This window comes from Odocoileus virginianus, chromosome 6 (genome assembly GCF_023699985.2).
Source record: "Odocoileus virginianus isolate 20LAN1187 ecotype Illinois chromosome 6, Ovbor_1.2, whole genome shotgun sequence".
NCBI classification, from domain to species: domain Eukaryota; kingdom Metazoa; phylum Chordata; class Mammalia; order Artiodactyla; family Cervidae; genus Odocoileus; species Odocoileus virginianus.
The window spans coordinates 37,032,062-37,046,456 of NC_069679.1; the positions used below are offsets into that span (position 1 = coordinate 37,032,062).

The 14,395-nt window shown below is 43.3% G+C and overlaps 1 non-coding gene across 1 annotated transcript; it reads left to right on the top strand.

The window, feature by feature from the left end:
• The first annotated feature begins 5,109 nt into the window (after positions 1–5,109).
• LOC139035753 (U6 spliceosomal RNA) lies at positions 5,110–5,214 on the top strand. The gene has a single exon (XR_011488470.1). It is a non-coding gene; the product is annotated as a U6 spliceosomal RNA (small nuclear RNA).
• The last annotated feature ends 9,181 nt before the right edge of the window (positions 5,215–14,395 follow it).

Below are 14,395 nucleotides of genomic sequence, written 5' to 3' on the forward strand. Positions count from 1 at the left end.
CCTCTTTTTCCCCTGGTGAGGCTGAATAGTTATCATAGCACGCTTCTGGATGGAATGTTCAGAGAAGTAGAAATTCACATAAGGTGGCAAAGATTGACGTCAGAGCCTTTCCAGAGAGTGGGTTTTAGCTTTTGTGGCAGCTCCCAGGTACATAAAGGGGGTAGAGTAGGGAATTTAAAGGAAAATGGAAGCTGGAGTTTTTGGATTTCCTCAATGGTTTTGACAAGAGAATTTTTGTTCTAACTCTAGAGAAAATAATTTGCTGATGATTGGGGTGGGAAGGCTCAGTATTTATAACATACCAACTATGAGCTCATAGTCATAGCAGACATTCTTACCTTCAATGTCTTAATCCTCACAACGACTTTGCAGGGTAGTTACTATTACTTCCAAAGAACAGGTAAGGAAATTGAGATGCCTGGTAAAAGGCAAGACAGGATTGAAAAGCCTGGTCTTTCCTTCACATTCCACATCAGGGTAGAGGATCCAGCCTGTAGCCCTTTTTCCCTTCGCTGGAACTAGGAGGGGAATGTGCTTCCATGACATTGGAGGTTTGTGAGTGCAGCCAAGATGATAGCCACCAGATGAAGCTGGAGGCTGCACTGTGGGAATGAGCATGTTGGCACTCGGGTTTGCCCTTTGCAGGGAATCTCACAGCAGTCTGAGTTGAGTCATTTCTCCTGGTTTTAGCTGGAAGATGTGCAGATGAAGCTCCTAGCAAGGAAGAACTGAGGGGGAAAACAGGATGAATGAGAACCTCTGAGCCTATCCTCATGGAACTTTATATTTGTTACTGATTGACAATAGTCATAACAAGTCCTTCTTGCCTCCAGCTGATTCTAGTTACTGATTTAACCAGGGCATTGTAATGTGGCTGCAATTCTGTGCACGAGGCTTTTGAAGCTGTTAATTTTGTCTGCTGGCTTGGAGCTCTGGTGGGCAGAGGCTGTCCCATTCAGCACCCTCCCCACCCCAGCACCTGGCACACCAACTCTCAAGGACAGTGACCCCCTGCAGAGATGCGCCCAGAAAAATGCACTGGAAAACAAAATTTCTATGAGTAATTTTGATGTCAGACAATCAGGGCTGAGACTCACCTAGTACCTAATAGGTGGTTAATTTATTTTTCTTGAGCAATTTAGTAAATGAAGACTGAATGTCACAGTGACCATGGAAATGCACCATAGATCTCCTGCCAGCAGTGGGATAATTAACTGAGGGCCCCAGCTGTGGCCCCTTTGAATCCACCACAGTGTTTGCACAAGGCCATGTGTCCTGTGGGCTGGCTTCCAGCCAAGAACAGAACATGGTGAGGATACTCAAGGTGTCCCATTGCTGTGAGACACATGGTTCCTCTGCTGGGCTACTGGCTTGAGGACACCCTTCTTGCCTGTTACGGAGTGAATTGCATTCCCCCAAAGTTCCTATGTTGTAGTCCTAATCCTAGTACCTCAGAATATGACTTTTAAGAGGTAATTAAGTTAAAATAGGGGCTCCCCAGGTGGCTCAGTGATAAATAATCAGCCTGCCAATGCAGAAGATGTGGGTTTTATCTCTCGGTTTGGAAGATCCCCTGGAGAAGGAAGTGGCAACCCACTCCAATATTCTTGCCTGGGAAATCTCATGGATAGAGGATCCTGGTGGGCTACAGTCCATGGGGTCAAAAGAGTCAGACATGACCTTGTGACTAAACAAAAACAAGTTAAAATGAGGTCATGATGGTGGACCTTAATCCAATATGACTGGTTTCCTTATCAGAAGGGGAGATTAGGGGGATTTCCCTGGTGGCGCAGTGGCTAAGACTCTATTTTCCCAATACAGGGGGCCTAGGTTCGATCCCTGGTCAGGGAACTAGATCCCACATGACACAGATAAAACATCCTGCATGTGCACCTAAGATCCGTTGCAAACAAACAAACAAATAAATCCTAAAACACAAGAAGAGGATGTTATGATATAGACCTATACAAAGGGAAAATGAAATACAGACACAGGGAGAGGACAGGTGTCTACAAGTCAAGAGGAAAGCCCTTGGAATAAAACCAATCCTGCTAACACCTTGATCTCAGAAATGTAGCCTCCAGAACTATAGGAAAGTTTCCATTCTTTAGGCCACACAGTCCATGGTCCTTTGTTGTGGCAGCCCTCGGAAACTGATTTCAGTGGATCCGAAATGTTCTTAGAGCACCTACAGTCTGAGGCCTTTCCTCCCCCGCCCTCCAGCGTCTCATAAGTGACAGACCTGCTTCGGGGCCTGGATCTTTCTCCCACCTCCCCTGGCTCCCGCTGTGCTTTTGCCTCACAGATATTTCCTCAGTAAATCTCCTGTATGTCTAGGCCCCTCTTGGCATCCGCTTCTCAAAGGAACTGAGTAATCACAAATCTGATATGTAACATATTCCTGAGATTATTTTTAGACTTAAAAAAAATAATTATTTATTTTTGACTGTGCTGGGTCTTCTTGCTGAGCAGACTTTTCTGTAGTTGCAGCGAGCAGGGGCTACTCTCTAGTTACGGCGCTGGGCTTCTCACTGCGGTGGCTTTTCTTGTGGCAGAGTATGGGCTCTAGAGCATGCAGGCTTCAGTAGTTACAGCACATGGGCTCAGTCGTTGTGGCTCCTGGGTTTTAGAGCACAGGCTCAGTACTTGTGGCACACGGGCTTAGTTGCTCTGCAGCATGTGGGATCTTCCTGGATCAGGCTTCAAACCCGTGTCTCCTGCCTTGACAGTTGGATTCTTTACCACTGAGCCACCAGGGAAGTCCCTAAATTTTTATTTTTTATTTATTTTATTTTTTTCTGAGTTTATTTATTTTTTTCCTAAATTTTTAAAATATTAATTTTTATTTATTTGTTTGGCTGCACCGAGTCTTAGTTGCAGTTTCTTCAGTCTTCTATGCAGCATTCAGGGTCTTTAGTTACTGCACATGACCCCTCTGTTCCAACATGTGGCATCTAGTTCCCTGACCAGGTATTGACCCTGAGCCCCCTGCTATTGGGAGTGCTGAGTCTTAGCCACTGGATCACCAGGGAAGTCCTGAGATTATTTTAAAATAACTTCTAATAGTGACAGATTTTTTGGGAAAAAAATATATATCTATATATTTTACACACCAGTCTCCCTTGCCAGTATAGACAGCTTTTTAATGCTCTGACCATGTTTTCTGCCATGATCCTCTGGGGAATACAGCTGTCTTGGGGCTGCCTACTTCTGCTTGGGAAGGGAAGGGAGGGAAGTGACCCCCATCTCGTAAGACTATAGCTGCCAGAGCTGGAAAGGACCTCAGAGATGATAACTCAATTTCTGCCCCTTACCTCCATTTGGAGAGCCTGAGAACCCACATGGTTAAGTGTCCTGATGACTCACCAGGGTCACAGAGCTGACAAATGGCTCTTATTGACATTTCCAAGAATGTGTTTTTTAGAAGTAAATAGATACTGTTATTTAAAATGACATGTTTGGATCACCTATGAGTTACTAGTCACTTCTACTGATTACCTGTGGTCCTGTTGATGAAATTCTGGTTCTCTAGTCTCACATGCAGTCAGAAGGAAGGATGCACTTTTCCCTTTCACCAATACCTGGGGCTGTTTCTAGGTACAAGCTTCTGACAGCATGCAATGGGGTTGATTTTTTATGAGCTGTCAGAAAACATAAAGCCTAGCTCAGTAAGTGAAGCCCACAGTGCACCCACATCAAATAACAAGGCCTGCCTTGGGCTGGAAGCAAGCTGGATAGGGTCTGCCTGCCTCTTCCTCCATCTGTCCCCAGCAGATCTCATGTGGCATTGCCAGCAAGCTGGCTGAGCCTGCCCTTGTCAGCTTGGGGTTGAGGAGGGTGAGTGTGCAGCTAGAGATATAGGGCAGAGGCTCTGCTTGAATCCAAGGCCTCCCACCATTCTTCTTTCTTCAAAATCAAGTGAATGGCTTGTGCTATTAATATGGGAGTGACTGAAAGTCGCTCAGTCACGTCCAACTCTTTGCAACCCTATGGACTATACAGTTCATGGAATTCTCCAGGCCAGAATACTGGAGTGGGTAGCCTTTCCTTTCTCCAGGGGATCTTCCCAACCCAGATCTCCTGCACTGCAGGCAGATTCTTTACTAGATGAGCTACAAGAGAAGCCCAACAATACTGGAGTGAGTAGCCTATCGCTTCTCCAGCCGATCTTCCTGACCCAGGAATCAAACTAGGCTCTCCTGTATTGCAGGCAGATTCTTTACCAACTGAGCTATCAGGGAAGCCCAAGTTGCTCAGTCATGTCTGACTCTTTGTGACCCTATGGACTGTGTCCATGGAATTCTCCAGGCCAGAATACTGGAGAGGGTAGCCTTTCCCTTCTCCAGGGGATCTTCTCAACCCAGGGATTGAACCCAGCTCTCCTGTACTGCAGGTGGATTCCTTACCAGCTGAGCAACAAGGGATGATCCTAATCGTTAGGGAAATGGAGCATCCTCTGCTTTCCCACACCTCTCTGAATCAGGAGGCCAATTTAGGGCTGACTTACAGCCTGGTGGCTCAGACGGTAAGGAGTCTACCTGCAAGAAGAGACCCAGGTTTGATCCCTGGGATAGGGAAAATCCCATGGACAAGGGAATCTTCTCCAACCCACTCCATTATTCTTGCCTGGGGAATTCCATTAATAGAGGAGCCTGGTGTCCATGGGGTCATAAAGAGTCAGACACAACTGAGCGACTAACACTGGAACAGGTATAGGATAAGAAGGGCTTCCCTGGTGACTCAGTGGTAAAGAACCTGTCTGGCAGTGGAGGAGACATGAGCTCGATCCCTGGGTTGGGAAGATCCTTTGAAGAAGGAAATGGCAACACACTCCAGTATTCTGGCCTGGGAAATCCTATGGACAGAGGAGCCTAGCAGGCTACAGTCCATGGGGTCACAGTCAGATGTGACTTAGCATCTGAGCACGCACGCAAATAGGATAAGAACATCTCACAATTCCTGAGTTCCAAGAAGCCCTAGGACCCAGAAAGTTTCTCCTAGAACATGGAAAATTTCTCAGGCAGTGGTGAGGCAGAGCCTAACTCCCCAAGGAGGTAGCCTCGCTGCTGTTAAAAAAGTTACTTATTAATAAAAACAAAATGCAGGCAGGTGCTCACTTTGGCAGCACATATAGTAAGATTGGAACGATACAGAGAAGACTAGCCTGGCCCCTGAAAGGATGACATGCAAATTCCTGAAGTGTTTCATATATTTTTTTTAAAAAGCAGCCAGCCTGCATGCTATAGTTTTCTGGTTCAGTTTTTTTTTAAAGTGCATTAAAATATTATTTAACTTGCTGAGTTTTTGGTGCCCTCTTAAATTTCACACCCAAGGCAAGTCTCAGCTTTAAGATACCTACTGCTTTCTGTACAGCATCTCCTCCTCTTTGGTTCCAGGACATCCAGTTTCTTTGGAAAATTACCCCTCTGTCTGTTCTTACTTACCTGGTTTGGATGGGATTGACCCCACCCCTAATCCAGGATTGGGCTGTGATTGACTTAAACCAGTCAATATATCCGTTTCTCATAGGCTGGTTGGTTCAAAGGGAAGGCAGTTAAGCTTGTCCAGGGACTTCCCTGGGTAAGTTTGATCCCTGATTGGGGAACTAAGATGCTGCATGCCACAGGGCCAAAAATATATACATATATATATTTTTAATATTAAAAAAAGACTTACCCAAGAGGAGTGACCTTGGAAATTAAGCTGGGAATGCAGAGCCACAGATACCTTCTCCTCCTTAGGTTTACAGTATAAGGACTTCTGGTCAGAGATTGCTGGGAAAGGAGCTCCCCTGGTGGCTCAGATGATAAAAAATCTGCCTGCAATGCGGGAGACCAGAGTTTGACCCCTGGGTTGGGAAGATCCTGTGGAGAAGGAAATGGCTACCCCACTCCAGTAGCAACCTGATGGATTACAGTCCATGGGGTCAAAAAGAGTCAAACACAACTGAGTAATTACCACTGAAAGTAACCTTGAAGCTCTGGGCCACTCTCTGGGTCCTTCTAAAAGGATGAATCCAGGGATAAATACAGGTTCTGTGAGGTCTGCAGCTTATACAGTTTTGGTGATCTATTTAAGAAAATGAACAATAATTACAAATGCACAAGTACCTATGTGAATATTTAATTTGAATGAGAAAAGAAGACAAATGACAAGCTAGAGAGACTTGACAAATACCACAAACATAACAAAATCCTGATAAACAGCATGACATTATTATGAATGAATATTTGACACACCTTGAAAGTACCTTTGTGAAGTTTTAGACTGCATAATATTTGATCCCCCTTTATATTACATTAATTTAATAATAACAATTTTATAGAGAGGAAAAATAGGTACTCTTCCCTTTAGTATGAATTGTTTAGATATTTTACTATTGATGACTTAGAAAAGTTTGTTTCAGCATTATAACTCATTAATGGTAGTGTCATGGAAAGTTTCTAGGATTGCTGTTAAATATGGAAAGCTTAAGCTTCACTAGCTTCATGGTAGACCTACCTCTTTTTTAAAATTTTATTTACTTATTTAGCTGCTCTGGGTCTTAGTTGCAGCACTCAGGATATTTGCTGCAGCATGCAAACTCTTAGTTGCAGCATGTGGGATCTAGTTCAATTTCCTGACTAAAGATTGAACCCAGGCCCCCTGCTTTGGGAGCACAGACTGTTAGCTGCTGGAGCAAGAGGGAGGTTCCTAGACCTACCTCTTACCTTACTCTTTTCCCCAACACGAACTACTTATTAGATGATGTCTTCCTGCCTCTTAAGATCTCTGTAAGACTTAGATCAAATTTCTATTTCAGGCTTTGTTAAAAAGTAAAGTGCCGTTCCCAAGACTTCTACAGTTTCTGAGTAGGGTCTTATATACTCATGGTAGTGATTTTAGGGTGGTCCAACATCTATTCTCCCTGTTTCTAGTAACAGGATTTTGGGTATTTCTCTTTTTCCTTCTGCCTTAGTCTACATGGTGAAATGGGTTGTTGTTGTGTAGTTACTAAGTCATGTCCAACTCTTCTTCCATCCTATAGACTGTCGCCTGCCAGGCCCCTCTGTCCATGGGACTTTCCAGGTTCAGGGTACCTGTCCTATATATAAAGCCTTCTGGCCACCACCTTTGGTTCTGGAATGGGCATGAGGCTCAGTCAGAATTTATGATATTTAGTGAGTCTTTTGTTGAAACTATTGGGAAAGAGATGTTTGCTGCAGATGATCAGTCCTGGGTGTTCACTGGAAGGACTGATGCTGATGCTGAAACTCTAATACTTTGACCACCTCATGCGGAGAGTTGACTCACTGGAAAAGACCCTGATGCTGGGAGGGATTGGGGAGCAGGAGAAGGGGACGACAGAGGATGAGATGGCTGGATGGCATCACCGACTCGATGGACATGAGTTTGAGTAAACTCTGGGAGTTGGTGATGGACAGGGAGGCCTGGTGTGCTGTGATTCACGGGGTCACAAAGAGTCGGACATGACTGAGCGACTGAACTGAACTGAAGGAAGTTTTAGGTTAAAGTATTAAAAGTGTCCAAATAACTGCAGTACTGTGTGAACTAGTTTGGAGAAAAGAAGAAAGCTGGGCTAAATTTAGCCTTTTTTGCTCCTTTGTAATATTTGGGAAAATATTACAATCAAACATGTTCCTTTGTTAGACTGATGGATGTCATGGTTACTACCAAAAGGAAGAAGACACCAAAAAGGGAACTGAGGAGAATGAGCAAAAGACTGAATTTGATTCTCTTAAGTAGAGGAAGACATCCAGATTCTTAAAAGTTAAGAATAAATAATGAGCCCAGCCAAGGGCAGGACAAACTAATCTCTTTATGGCCAAAAAGGTTCATAAACCTTAACCCAGTGACCTAGTTATTTCGAGTAACATTTAGTGTATAGAGTGTTTGAGTTGGGAGAACCCTTCTTAAAAGGCAGGGCTTAGAAATATTAGGATTTCAAATATTAAAATAAAAAATAAAGTTCATACTCAGTGGGAGCTTGGCTTGTTATTTTTTATTAATCTTGTTTCTCAAAGCTCCAATGACACCAGGACCCCATATATAGATAGATAGATAGAAAGAACCCTTGACAGAATTAGTCATTCACCCATTTGATCTCCCATGCAACTTGACTCATTCCGATCATGAGAGCCCTTTTTTTAGTCTATGTCAATGTGTTTATGGATCTCTCTCTTCCGCTAGACTTCAAGCTCCTTCAAAAGCTCTTGCTTATATTGCATTTTCCCCAACAATGCCTGGCCAGATTTGGAGTCTCAGTTCTTTCCCTGGCTGACTAAATATCCTTGGACAAATTATTTTAACCTTTATGAAAGGTCTCATCACATGCCTCATGCAGAATATATGCTCTTCCCTCTGAGTGAATGAGGCTGAGGGAAAAAAAATGATGATTCCCAGGAAACCATTAAGAATATGTGTGATAAGAATCCATGACTTTTGCACGCTTCGCCCAAGCATCTTACTTGCAAATCTTTCTTCAGCTAAGAGAAAGCCATTGATGGAACTCATTTCCCAAATCCAGGTTTTTCATGTTTGACAGGGGAACTGTAACCCATAGCAACTCCTCGCCATGGTGGATAGGATGCTATACCAAAGGAACCATGTGGCTGGGCTTTATGCACAGCTGATTAAATATTTGAGCAACTCATTTTATAATGTGACTTCACTAAGTGCATACTTATCACACCAAATCTATTGGCAATTAGAGGGCTCAGAATCTCCTTGAATGCAAAGGCACATCCTTCACTGCTTAAAATAGAAAAATCACTAACCCTCTCCTGATGGATACAAATAGAGATGTTGGGACATATGCCATTTTTTAATGACTCAACCTGAGACAAGTCCCTGTCAATGGGACTTCTCTGAGGTTGCCCAAATGTTACCTGACAAGCAGCTGTAAAGCATGATTTAGAACTTGTATTCTGGTGGTAAAACCGAGTGAGTGTGTAGCTAAGGTTGGGATTTACATTCATGTTAAGCTCCTGGCAAGCAATAACTGCCTTTTGAGTTGTCCATAGCTGCTTCACTTCCTCTGACGTCAATGAATTAGGCAGACTTCCTTCTAAACACATTAAAAAAATAAAAGAATCTAATGAGTTAGAATTTTCCATTCACTTGAAGCATACTGAGTCATGACCAGAATTTTTTTTTTTTAGTAAATGGAATAGAATCCTGTAGAATAGAAAACCTCAGCATCTTTCACAATTGTAAGAGTTGGAGTGTTCTATGTATGTCTTAGTTTCATGCATGAAATGTATTATTATATAAATGTGTTACTTATGGTGGGTCATAAGAAAAAAATTGAAAGCTACTGGATTTGAGAATACAGGATCTTTGTTTCCCAACCAAGGATCAAACCTAGACCCCTTGCAGTGGAAGCATGGAGTCTTCACCTCTGGACCATCAGGGAAGTCCCAGGACCCTTGTTTTTAAGATGACTTTACCATCACCATGGATGACTTTACCATCTTTATTTGTTTTCATTTATTACTACAAATCTTTCAATGAAAATTAAATACTGTCACAGTCATTTTGGTAATAACATCCACTATTTGTTGGATACCCACTACATTCCTGACACTGTGGAAGTTGCTTCCCATAACTTATTTGCAAGCTAAGTTTTAATATTCCTATTGCAGCACTTAAGAATCTAAGGTTTAAAGCTGATCATTGGGGACTTCTCTGGTGGTCCAGTGGCTAAGACTCTGCACTCCCAATGCAGGAGCCCAGGTTTGATCCCTGGTCAGGGTCCTAGACCCCCTATGCCGTAGCTATGATTTCTCATGCTAGAAACAAAGATGGGAGATCCAGCATGCTGCAGCTAAGACCAGGTACAGCCAGCCAAATAGGTGATTTTCAAAAATTAAAAAAAATAAAGCTGTTCATTTGGTGTGCCTACCATCATGCCAACTGCAAATATCTCACTTTAGGAGTCACCTTTTCCTTATGCACAGCATTTTAATGCAAAAATGATAAAAGGATAAAGTGCTCTAAAAATCTATTAATTTGGGTTTAGAAGAGATTTGAACTCTTTGGACATGGTTGTTGGAGAATTTGCCTTTCACACACAAAAATCTGGGATAATACTGGGCAAGATAGAGGCAAAAAAATGGATAGCCAACTGCCCACGCTTCCCTGAAACTGACTCAGATGATCTAAGGAAGATAAAAATAGAAGACACTGGGCATCAACTCTGAAGCCAGAGAAAGTATCCTCTATATGACCAGCTTGGAGGAATTGATGTCACATGTAATCACTCAAGACTGAATCACAGCTCTGTTTACTGAGAAAGTAGTACTAAGTCATGGAAAATCCTAGTAGCCTCCCCAGTCCCTGGCTCAGATATCCTTAATTTGGAGGGTTGATAAACTGCCATCTCTACCTCTAATCCGGAAAAGGCAATGGCAGCCCACTCCAGTACTCTTGCCTGGAAAATCCCATGGACGGAGGAGCCTGGTAGGCTGCAGTCCATGCAGTCTCAAAGAGTCGGACATGACTGAGCGACTTCACTTTCACTTTTCCCTTTCATGCATTGGAGAAGGAAATGGCAACCCACTCCCATGTTCTTGCCTGGAGAATCCCAGGGACGTGGAGCCTGGTGGGCTGCCGTCTATGGGGTCGCACAGAGTCGGACACGACTGAAGCGACTTAGCAGCAGCAGCAGCAGCTTCGAATCTCCTCTCCTCCTCCTCCTCCCAGATCTTCATTCAGTGCTTGCCAACATGAGCAAAGAGATCTCAGGGTGGGTTTGCCTCTCCTGGGCTTTCTTGCTCTTAAAACACTTCCTTCTATTGGCTCCCTGCTTTCCCAACTCCTGGGCAATGTATTCCTTGCCTTAAAGATCGATGACTTTAAGTACTCAGCGTCATTTCTGTTTTCCAGGTTAGACCCTGACGGAGTCACCATTCTCTGAATCCCGGTAATATTCAGCTGGAATGCTTTGCCACGTGTCTGCGTACATATGTGTTCAGTTGCTCAGTCATATCTAACTCTTTGAAACCCTGTGGACTGCAGTCCACCAACTCTCCTGTCCACTGAATTTTCCTGACAAGAATACTGGAGTGGGTTGCCACTTCCTCCTACTCTGGGGATCTTGACCCCGGGATCGAACCTGAGTATCCTGCGTCTACTGCATTGGCAGGAAGCTTCTTTACCAGTGAGTCGGCTACATGTTTACCCGAAGGTAAGTATGGCCAAGTGAGTGGGTAAATAATAAAGTGTCTGAGAAATTACCTACATGCAGGTGAGATGGAGAATGTGGGCTCTGGATCGCAGGTGACCTAGCTATAAAGCAGTACCATGACTGTTCCCCAGGTCTGAAACTTTGAAGGTTGACTCCCATCACCTCCTGGAGCACAGAACTAGCAGACCTTGCTAAACAGGGGAAGGAAGGAAGGAAGGAAGTGCTCCCCTACCACCTCCACTGCCATATACTTAATTCCTGTCTAATGACTGTACAGCAAATAAAGGCCTTGCCTGGTTGTAAAAAGGACAAAGATCCAAGATACTCAGGGGTTTCCAGCTAAAGTATATTCTTCACCTGGCCTTGGCAGTTTGTATCTTTAGATTTTATAGCAAATAAAATGGATCCTGAGATAAAACTCATAAATAATAAAAACCTACCTATACTTATAACTGTATTTTTATTTTTTTTGACGGCACCATGTGGCATGTGGGATTTTGATTCCCAGACCAGGAATCGAGCCCGCACTCCCTGTGCTGGAAGCACAGGGAGTCTTAACTACTGGACCACCCCAGGTAAGTCCATAACTTTATAAAAGTAATATGATACCACAACTATGTGTGCGTGCTAAGTCATTTCAGTCGTGTCTGACTCTTTGTGACCCTATGGACTGTAGCCCACTAGGCTCCTCTGACGATGGGATTCTCCAGGCAAGAATACTGGAGTGGGTTGCCATTTCCTTCTCCAGGGGATCTTCCCAACCCAGGGATCAAATCCTCATCTCTTATGTCTCCTGCCTTGGCAGGTGGGTTCTTTACCTTTAGCACCACCTGGGAAGCCCACCACAACTATGATGGAGAAATAAAAGAAATGTAACAATGATAAAATTTATTTCAACATTTAAATGGTAAGGAAACACTTCACTAAAAGACAGTGAATTGATCAGATGGTTGTATGTATGCCTAATAAATGAGTCAGGCTTTAATAGATTAAAACAGATAAGATTTCATCCAAAATACAAGATATAAGGGAGAATAAAAGAGCAATAGAAGCTGGGGAAGTCATTGCAGGAGGAACTAGTATGAGGATACATATTAGCAGACCAGAGTCATTTATCTGTGATAAGAGAAAGTGGGAAGTAACCTTAGTTGAAGTAGGGATAACATGCCAAGATAAACTACATACTAACATAGTGCAGAAAAAGAGGAAGTATGACATCATCTCCCTAGCGGGCTCAGACTTATTTATCAATATAGTATCAGTCGTTGGTTTTGTTATGAGATTAACTGAGACGGAACTGGGTTTTATGGAAAACGTCCTATTTTTAAATTCTGCCACATGTTGAGTTTTTTTTAATTCCATCTCTAGTACATGAGAACAGCTTTGGGGACCGTAAACTTCAGTAGGTGATGAAGGGTAAAAGATAGACTGGAAGAAGAACTGTCACTCAGGAGTGGACACTGAAGGTTATTAGTAGAGTAAGATGGAGAAGAACCCAGGCAATACTAAGTGTTTAATTGCAATACTAGGTTTCTTATCACTTCTAAAAATTTATAAATAGGTGATAGCAAAATTGTGAATATTAAGAAAAAGTTTTAAGGAAATTCATGATGTTTATATATAAACATATGTTAACATATAGCCATATTTTAATACAGAGTAGGAAATGGCAACCCACTCCAGTAATCTTGCCTGGGTAATCCCAGGGACAGAGGAGCCTGGCAGACTACAGTCCATGGGGACACAACCAAGCGACTGATCATATTTTAATAATATTTGGATCTAAATCTGTTTAAGAATCTGCTGAAGGGAGTCTCAAATGTGTTTAGCTACATTTTTACATGAGATAGTTATAAATACAGACTAAGACAGGTGTGTGCAGTACCAAACCAGCAAGTAGAGTGATTCTCCACAGTGATGAACAACTTTTGATATATTTCTGAACAAAACAAATTACTGATTTCCATAGTATTTATACTCATGAAAAAAAAAATCGGTTTCTGTTAAGGCAAATCCAAACTGACTTCAAGTTACAGGTAAAAATAGAGGTAGGTTTTGTGCATGCTTAGTTGTTCAGTCATGTCTGACTTTTGCGACTCCATGGACCAGGCTCCTTTGTCCATGGGATTTTTCAGGCAAGAATACTAGAGTGGGTAGCCATTTCCTCCTCCCAGGTTGGGAGATCCTGAGATCTTCCCAACCTAGGAATCGAACCCACGTCTCCTGTGTCTCCTGCATTGCAGGTGACACCTGAGCCACCTAGGAAACCCCAGGCTCATATAATGATAAAGAGGTTTTTCCACCATGTGGATACCTGCTGGAACATTTAATAGTCATGCCAGACTTGGAAAAATTCTTCCTTATCTGAAACTATCAAATTGCAGGCCGCTTAGGATTCCCAGTATATCCACCACAGGTGGACAGTGTTCCTATGTCACTGTGCTGGCCAAAATCCCTTCTTCAAATTACCAAAATACCTCCTGAGATATGCTATCATCCCATTAAGAACCACTGCTTAAGTTATGAAATGAGCTTATCTGACTCTTCCCCAGCTGTTCTAGTCTCCCCTCCCCACTCCAATGCGGGGGTGACCACAGGGGCTGAGCTGAGGCCTGTTGTCCAGTGAACAGCTGAAGTGGCTTTCCTGGGACAGGACCCAGCTGCTGTGTGTGGTACTGCACACAGGGCGAGCAGCGCGTAGTCCACCAACTGGAATGTGAGCCAGGGAGAGGAAGAAGGAGAGCTTTCTATCACATACCCCACCAGAGGATACGTCTTGACTCCTAAACTTTTACCATGAACATAACAACAGCTTATTCAGCAAGATTCCTCTTGCTGCTCCTGCCACTTCCAGTGATCGGAAGATTCAAGATCTCTGGTGGGTTGAATGCTGATTCATCAGTTCCTCTGTCCAGGCCCTTGCTAGCCCATGTGATGGTGATGGTGATGCCATCCCATAAAGTACTAAAAGACACCCTCAAGACGCTTCAGTAGGAAAATGCCATAATATGCTGATTTTGTTGTAATAAAAATCCACAGATCTGTACGGTCTACAGCGTGAATGTCCCCCTCCCCCACCCTCAGTACTCAGCCAGCTCAAACCTTTGGGCAGCCCTGGAGTTTTCAGTCTGTATGAATCAGGCCATGGCTCCCTCCTGGTCACTGCTGATTGTAATCATTCTGACTCTGAATTAACTCAGCAAACGC